This window comes from Urocampus carinirostris, chromosome 12 (genome assembly GCF_059441175.1).
Source record: "Urocampus carinirostris isolate Australia breed hairy pipefish chromosome 12, RoL_Ucar_1.0, whole genome shotgun sequence".
Classification (NCBI taxonomy): Eukaryota; Metazoa; Chordata; class Actinopteri; order Syngnathiformes; family Syngnathidae; genus Urocampus; species Urocampus carinirostris.
In genome coordinates this window covers 21,418,865-21,428,037 of record NC_142360.1, presented here as the reverse complement: position 1 = coordinate 21,428,037, position 9,173 = coordinate 21,418,865, and positions in this window count along the sequence as shown.

Here is a 9,173-nt window from a genome sequence, read left to right as displayed (position 1 = left end):
ACTGAAACAAGTGCAAGAAACACAAGGAAGATGAGAAACTACAGGAACTCAAAGTAACCAAACCGCACCATTTTCTGCCCAGTCTTTCATAAGGTTTTGGTTTATGGGGGTACCCTTAGCAGCAAGATGGCGGATGATCATCTCAGCTCCCTTTAGGGGAGACTTTCGTTATTCAAAATAAATAGTCCACGACCTACGAATATTTTTAAAAATTGCACATTTTATATGAGAGTACATGTGTTTTTATATCATTCAAACCAATATGTTTTTTTAGGGGATTGAAGTATTTTTAATACTACGAGCTAACAACGTACTGTACTCTGATTCAAAACTTAACAATACGGTTCAACAACATGTAAAGGTGTGAGCGTTTCACGTTTAAAGGTGTTAAAAAATAGCACGGTCCAATGATTATTGAAGGTGTTAAAAAAGAAAATCTCCATAACTACTGTTATGTTGTCATGTCAGAGGGGCTTTAAACCGGTTAAAGCAGGTAAATACCGCTCCGTTATCCGGGGAGATTAAAGCTAAGCAACATAATGGTTAGAATCCATATATTTTGATTTAACCCTCTTCGTGTGTTAGTTTTCAGATATCGCGCCCGATTTTAGCAATTCGGTGGTGTCTTAAAACTTGTTTCTTAAATCAGCTGTAAAACACACACGCAAAAATAATATGGCATCCATCCATTTTTTCATTTCTTGGTTAGCTTTTTAGGCTTCCCTATCTGTGAAAATCAAGTTTTCTCTATTTTGGTTGTGGGTCTGTGGGTCTGTGCCAGTATAGCCTTCAATGTTTAAATGATCCTTAAACGAATTGTATTAATAAATGAAAAGATGTTTTGTTACCTGACTTAGGGGTGTTGCAACACATCACTTTAATCCTATTTACGCGAATAACATTTATAGTGTTCGGGTCGTTTTCGACCCGTTGATATTTTTTAGCTGTAGAACTTTAATAGAAACGTAAAATGCAAAAAGGAACAAGTTTAAAAAGAAAATATCATACCCGTCAACCAATACGGTTTTACCGTACAAAGTACGTTTTTCATGCTTTTTAAGACGAGTACGACGTACAAGGTAAACTGTATGGAAAAACTCAAATTTGTCAATGATGGGTACCATATATATACACCGACTATCACGAAACGGCAGATCAATGAAGTCAAAGGAGTTCGCCACGGAAGCCTCTATCTCGGTATCGTTTTTTTCCGTTGCAAACAAAGCGAGCGGTTTGATGCTACTGTGCGCATGCGTCTGCCGCCTAGGGATTTCCCATCATGCATCATTCCGAAGAAAAAAAATGGTGTACGATTATTTTGTACGGGAAAATACGACAGTTTGTACAAGCATGGAGACGTGGAGGTTGACAGGTATGAAATATACATTTGCAAGATGAAATAATAGAACAGTCATGAAGGACCAAGAACAATTACTTCTTGAAAGCAAATAAATAACAAAATTAGAGTCTCTGTGTAACCATCTTCTCTATCCCTGCTGAAGAAAAGCAGGCCCAAACCATGATGCTGCCACCACCATGTTTGACTGTGGAGATGGTATGTTGAGGGTGATGAGCAATTTAGTCTCTGTGTCCAAAATCCGTAATTTAAGATGCAAATGTGGCAAAAAGAATTACACTTTTACTGTCTCCTTCTCAAAGATATTACTTGCAGTCGATTCACAATATATTCACATATGATTTCAGGTTTTGGCTTTTGCCAGTCTTTTATAATCTTGTTTTTATAACCGGGCCAAAACCGACCCTAAACAATACAATGAAAAAATGTCAATGAGAGCATTTTATAATGTAGTGATTTTTTTTTTTTTTTAACTTGATTTTGTTCAAATAGAAATTACTGACACTGGTTTCCATCCTGGGTGCAGGGGCACTGGCATCGGGAGACAGGCATGGAGACGGCGTAGGTCAGTTTTTTAGGCGGTTTGGGTAAAAATAATGAAAAGGAAAAGATTCTGTGGTACGAATGTTGAGTCTTTTGAGGTTCCTTCTTTTTGACAGAGTATGTGGCTAAAAATTGGGGAAGAGGAGGTGTATTTGTAGCAAGTCAAATCATGTTTATTTGTATAGCCCTTAATCACAGGAAGTCTCCAAGGGCTGCACAGACCACAGATTATTGCAAACCACAGACTGTAATTGCACCATCCACTGATCTAAAACCTACATGAGGGCAAGGAAAACCTCAAAAACCTCAACCTGTGGATCTCTTCTTGGCTCTTGGGATCACTAGTAGACCAGGATTTTCAGAGCGAAGGGTCCGGACCGGAACATAGGGCAAAATTGAATAAAATCACACCATAAGGTGACAGGGAGCCAATGAAGGTTAGCTAAAATCGGGGTAATGTGATCAAACTTTCTTGTCTTAGTTAAAAGCCTCGCTGCAGCATTTTTGATATCATTACTCGGACCGTAATCCGGGAGATGCATAAATGTTGCTAAATATTCTTGTATCCCATTCCTGCTTTGAAATTTTCCACGACTTCATTCCGAACCTGCCGGGTGTGTTCTTTGGTCTTCATAATTCCATCATAACGCTCCGTAATGCGGTCTGTTCGTGTCCAGTTAAACTGAGACCTAATAACAAACAGTGGACTCTTTTTGCCATTGTTAGTCATTTAGGTCAACATGGGATCATGGAGAAATCATCAGGGTACTCTTGGTGTCAGTTGGCTGAGCTAAGAAAACAGGAGGCCTACTTTTCAGTTATTTTGGTTGTAAATATAAATTAAAATGTGATAACTTGGTGTCACTTCATGATTGTGTCTCACATGCTGTTGATTCTTAGAAAATAGTTTCATTTTTATTTAGCTTTGTGTTGGAAGACTGAAAGGTGTCAACATGACAAAAGGATCTTGTGGGGCTAATACTTTCTCTGAGTACTACAATGCACACTGTCCTTTTAAATGAGAATGAACTTTAAGACAGAATAAATCTAAGCATTTAATATATTTTATTGTAAGATTTCCATTATGACAGGTGAGGCGCTTTCATCACTTGCCTCCCCTGACTGCATCTCACTGGTTAAAAATAGTTACCTTCATTGCCGATCTGATTTTCAGCTGACGTTTTTCCCGATCGGGTAAACACACAAGGCGCTTCCGGCTGTTTTTCCGAAATGACTGATTTAATAACACACAGTTTGCCATTGTTTGTCAATTAGGTCGACTTTGGATCATTCAGAAGTCATCAGAGAACTTTTGGTGCCAGTTGGCTGAGCTAAGAGAACAGGGCGCCAACACTTTTGCAACACGTACTGAAAAGTTTTTTTGAACTGGTGAAAAAATTGGGTTCCACTTCACGATTGTGTCTCGTACGTTGTTGATTCTTGGAAAATATTTTCAGTTTTTTAGCTTTTAATTTGAAGCCTGGGATGTGGCATTATGATAAAAAGCTAGGCACTCTATTTTGTTGCTAATTACATTCTTAGACTTATCACATTTAGTGCTACCAAAAAACCCCAAATTCAATTTTCTAGTTATTATTTGCCTCCCAGTAATAATCACTGTACCTTCAAATTTTCCATTTGGACATCAAGGTGCTGCAAATGAGCCAAAGTATTCTCCAGGGACGCTCGACTGTTAACATTCAGCCGATGCGGTGGCGGCGTAATTATAAAAGTGCGTGCTACGGAAATCAGTGCCGCATCCACGGTCGTCTTTACTTCGTTCTTGCAGTTTTACCTTTTACGATTATATTTTAATTACTTTTTCCGCAAAATTGGAAGATGTTTTTGTTGCATCAGACAATCCACCTCTTTTCAACTCTCCTGGTAATTGCAGGTATTGACAGTTTTCATTCTCTAACGATCGCTTTTTCCTGAAACAATTCATCAAGAGAAGAAATCGGTTTGTTTACTAATAATATTAGAACAGGGGTGGGCAAACTGAGTTGCACGGGCCATATGCGGCCTGTCGAGCTTCTTAATCGGGCCAGTTAAATGTGAAATGTAGGCTCAAATGTATTAAACTGTTAGAAAATTGTACACCAAACACTTGCTATAAAGCGGTATACTTTTTATAGTTTAGCTATTTCGCGGATGTGCATCATTTATTGGGTTCTGCATACTGGTTGCCTAAACAAGTGTTTCTCAAATGGTGGATCGGGACCTAAAAGTGGGTCGCAGCTCTGTTTTTTGTGGGTGGCAGGCTTTTGCCTTGGCAAAATAATGCTAAGAAGAAGAAAAAACAGAAGGTAAATTACACTCCTTTATAAGAGATGGCAATAATGCCATAAATGGAATGTGTACATGTAAAAAAAGGTTAAAAATGTAATGTCTTTTTGAAATAGCAGTGATCATAGGAAAGTGGAAATTTCATGTATAGCGCTTTGGGGGTGGTGTGCACCCAGAGGATCTGGCTGGTTAAAAAATGATAATAATTACACTTAAAGAGACAGTGGTTAATATATATATATATATATATATATATATATATATATATATATATATATATATATATATATATATATGTATATATATGCCCTGTGATTGGCTGGCAACCAGTTCAGGGTGTCCCCTGCCCACTGCCTGAAGATAGCTGGGATGGGCTCCAGCATCCCCGCGACCCTACTGAGGATAAGCGGTGCAGATAATGGATGGATGGATATTGTAATTGTCAAAAAAAAAAAAACGAAACTGAGCAACCAGTCATTCATATGCAGTTAAAGGCAAATGCAAAGATCCACAGAAGAAATATCCAGAATATAGATTAAAAACCCAATACCAATACAACAACCTACTATAAACATTAGAAGTAAAAGTGGAGACATGGTACCATGAAAACACAATTGCAGCATAATTGAATGAGTCAATGTTAAAGTGCGACTGTGTCAGACAGTCATCATTGTTTACTCGGGAAGTATGATAGAAAAAGTGGTGAGAAATGATTGTATACTGCAGAAGTGCAGCCATTTCAGTTATTGTCAGTTGATGGGTGTGATTGATGACCTAAGTATGTGTGTGGGTGGGAGCTGGAGGGCAAAGAGAGGGGGCCTGTGGATATAAACTGGTAGCCAGTCTAGATTTTCTGGCCTCCATTGACTTACATCTCTTCCCTGAGGGCAGCAGGTGGAAAGATAGCAAGATAGTACTGCCCCTGCAGGATGCCATGGACTCTTCTCAGGCAGCGAGTGTTGTAGGTGGTGCTGATCTTGGGGTTGTTCACATGATTCTCCCCGGTGGCTGGTTGTTGAAAAAAACGCCCATGTTGGTGTTTAATTTTACGTCTCCTTGTGCCCTGCATTTGGGACAGTCCGACATCTAGTCACAGTTTTGGTTTTGCTGGTGAAGGATTTTATACACGCCCATGGGAGCAGCCGGCACACCGGCTTGCAGAAAAAACGTGGGCGGAGGAAAAAAGGCAGAACATCGGGGAAGATCGAGAGAGGAGGCTTGACGGAGACTCAAGCGACACTAATTCGGCTAATTCGATTGGATTCACTTAGTTAAATTGTTTAAGAAATGAAATCTGCCCCCGTGTGGAAATGCCGGTCTCTTGTCCCTCTTTTCACATCAAGAAATGAGCTTGCATTGCCAGGTGAATGAAGGTTGTGTTTGGTTAATGGAGTCAGATAACTAATTCGAACAATTTGGTAAACGGTACATTTTTAATACTTATTTCCTAACACTGGTCATTTTGTTTTTAAATGTTTTATTACATTCTACTATCTGTTTTAAACTGTGAACTTTTTTCATTGAATAAAGTGGATTTTTTGTTTCTTGATTTGTGTTGCAGTTTGTTATTAGAGTTAAACGGTGGCTCCTGAAATCAAACCAGTTGAGAAGTAGTGTTTTAGAACATAGTCCTAAAGCTTTTTTGTGTACTGTACGTAGTTTTAGCGTTTTGTTGTCACAGCAAGCTGTCGTGCAAAGACGGCGAGAGTGGCCCATCGCACGATTCCATGCAAGACGTTTTCGACCTGCAAGCTTTCCGACCTGTTGTCAACCTCAGCAATCCAACCGTTACCAATATTTCCTTCACACTCTACGCCGTTCTTGGAGTGGTAAGCTTGCGCATTGTGCTCATTCATTCAGCATGTAGACAAAAACATGACTAGCATCATTTTATGACTATAGGCCGCACCCAATACATACATACACAGGTATTCCCAAATTCTGAAACATGCAAAATATAATGATATAGATCCCTTTTTTTGTAAATAAAATAATATATATATATATATATGAATAAAATAAAATCTATTTATCTACACAATCCATATATACACTGTCTAGTAAAACTATGCAAGAACTTTTTCTCATACAGTAATCCCTCGGTTTTCGCGGTTAATGGGGACCAAAACCACCCGCTAAAGGTGAAAATCCGCAAAGTAGTGACGCCCCTTCAAAAATGCTTTAGATAGATAGATAGATAGATGGATAGATAGATACTTAAAAAAAAAACTGTTATTACTTTTTATTTTATTATTATTATTTTTTAGACCTGCGAAGCTCTGGACCCGCGAACAAAAATGCTTAAAAAAAAGAAAAATATATATTTTTTAAATTATTTTTTTTTTTTTTTTTTTTTTTTAGACCCGCGAAGCTCTGAACCCACGAACGTCGAACCGCGAAGTAGCGAGGTCCCACTGTATTGCCACATATCAGGATTCAAACTTAAAGCTAAAAAAACTGAAGTTATTTTCCAATAATAAAAAACATGAGAGACAATCAAACAGTTTAAATTGTATCTACGATTAAAAAAAACTCTGCGTTGTAAAACTCCCTTTAACCACTAGCGTCGTAGGGGGACCATTTCCTCTGTGCTGTGTCTTGGGCAAGAACAGCCTGGTGGGGCCCATCCCTCTCCAGGCCATCAAATGTTTCCAGTTTCCACCCGGTGTAATCGAACGGTAATGCACACGCAGCACACCGTATATAAATCACTTTTGAGAACTGTTATGCACTCTATTATCTATTACTCTGTCTACAATCTTATTATGCTTAAATAAGCTTTATGGTAGAGTGTATAACAGTTTCAATACGAGCGATTTGAATAGAAAAAGGCAAAATAAACATGTTACCCGCTCAAAAGTGATTTGTATACGGTGTGCATTACCGTTCGATTACATTCACAACAAATACAAAGACAGAATGGTTTAAGTTGTATTACATTCCCAACAAATGCAAGACAAAGGGGTTTTGGTTATATGTTCGCCATCACATTCCCGAAAAGTGATATAAAAGTGAGATAAAACCAGGTCAAAGTGCTTATAGTAGCGAGGGGATGCAAATCTCGGCAGGGATGCATTTCTCAGCATAACACCGGTCTCTAACCTGGGACCTTTGAGTCGCAGGTAATGGTACAACAAAGAGCGAATAACCAAAAAGGGCTTTACTCGCAAGGATAATACACGTAGAGCCGCCAACGTGGGGGCTAACACGGACCGATTGACGAAAGGCGGCTGCAGCATTGGAGGAGTAAAACCAAATAGGCTGTCTGGCAAAAAAAACAAGCAATGAGCAGCCAGGCTAACTGGGAATCAACAACGAAAAGAGGCATCATCTAAGGCAATAAACCCCAAGACGGCCAGGAATAGACCTAGGGACGCGAAAAACAACACATGATGGAAAGGGACCGAGCGCCAACCGGGAGCAAACAAAACAGGAAATCCCTCGGCAGCCCCAACAATAACAGGGAACTAGCCGTACAAAAATATACCAACAGCGACACACGGCGAAAAACACAAAGGAAAAGCCAAAACTACCTACCTAAAAGCAAACAAGGAACACAAGCTAACGGCAGCAGGTAAACACATGCAGCTTTTGGAGGAAACGTTGCGGCTTATAGAAATTTGAGGTAGAATATATTCTACTGGACTACTGTAATCATCTTTATCATTCACCCTATTTAAATAAATATTTGAATCACAACTAAATGATATTTATATATTTGTGTTTAAGAATGAAAAGACACAGATTCTTACAACATTCCTGTGGCTGAGACTGGTAAGAACACCTTCTATCTTCTCCAAATAGTATGTACATATTGTTTGTTGCTTTTTGTGTATTCTTTATATACTACGTTGAGTTTGTTCATTCATTCACATCCACAGGGTTTGTTGGCCTTTTCATGGCCAAATTTACTCACTTTTAAAAACTCTCAAAGCCAATTTTCAACTTTTTCAGCACCATTAAAGAAGAAATCCGGTGTGAATCATGTATTTTGCATAGCCTAAACTGTCTATCTGCAATTTACATACGCGGTTTTCAATCCTGCGTGTGCTTTTATAAAGACATGATTTTTAGTTATATTTGTGGATCCGAACAATATGTATGTGACTATTTCAGACAAATCTCTCCTCATAAAAGTATGACGGTAGTATGTGGCTTACAATTTCTGTTGCAGGAAGGTCTTCCCATTACAATTTGCCACTGGGAAACTCAACCAACATTTTTTGCATGGACCCTAATAAATATCCATAACTGAATCATTGTATTAATACACATTGCATAGTGCCCTGATTAGGGGCATTGATGCTTCATTGGACAATGCCATACAAACCAATGCCAGCTGCTGTTAATCACAAAGGAAGAAATGCAATGGCAAAGAGAAGCCACAAGATAGCATCGTTGGCTTCATTTTGAAGCACACTTGCTGTGAAACATAGCAACAATTACAAGCATTTACAATCAGATTGCTCAAAATTCACGAACTTTTCAATCTTTGAAAGCAGAATTTTTAAATGCAAGTATTTCGAAAGATTTCAAGCACCTGTATCTAAAACATAATCCCTTTCGACTATATTTTGACAAATGGTATTGAGCCTCATTTCCAAATATCATACTCGAAACATGACATCATACAGAAACCTTTGTGGAGGGTTGTTGTTGTTTCTCCCCCACTATAAAGACAACAAAAATCTAAACCCCAATTTTGTATTCATATGTTTTACTATTCTTAAATGGAAAATCATAGGAAAAATGTTCAATTTTCATGCAATGAGTGCTAGAAAGCACAAAAAAGGACACAAACTACAGACTCAAAGTGACCCAACAGCACAATTTTTCTTATTTTCTTGTTTAGCCTTTTGCAAGTTTTTTTTGCATTTGGGGCTATACGTAGCAGCAAGATGTTAGACAATCACGTCAGCTCCCTCTAGGTGAGCTGGATGTAATGTCAAAAAATACAAATTTCTCGACCCACGAGCATTGATAGTCA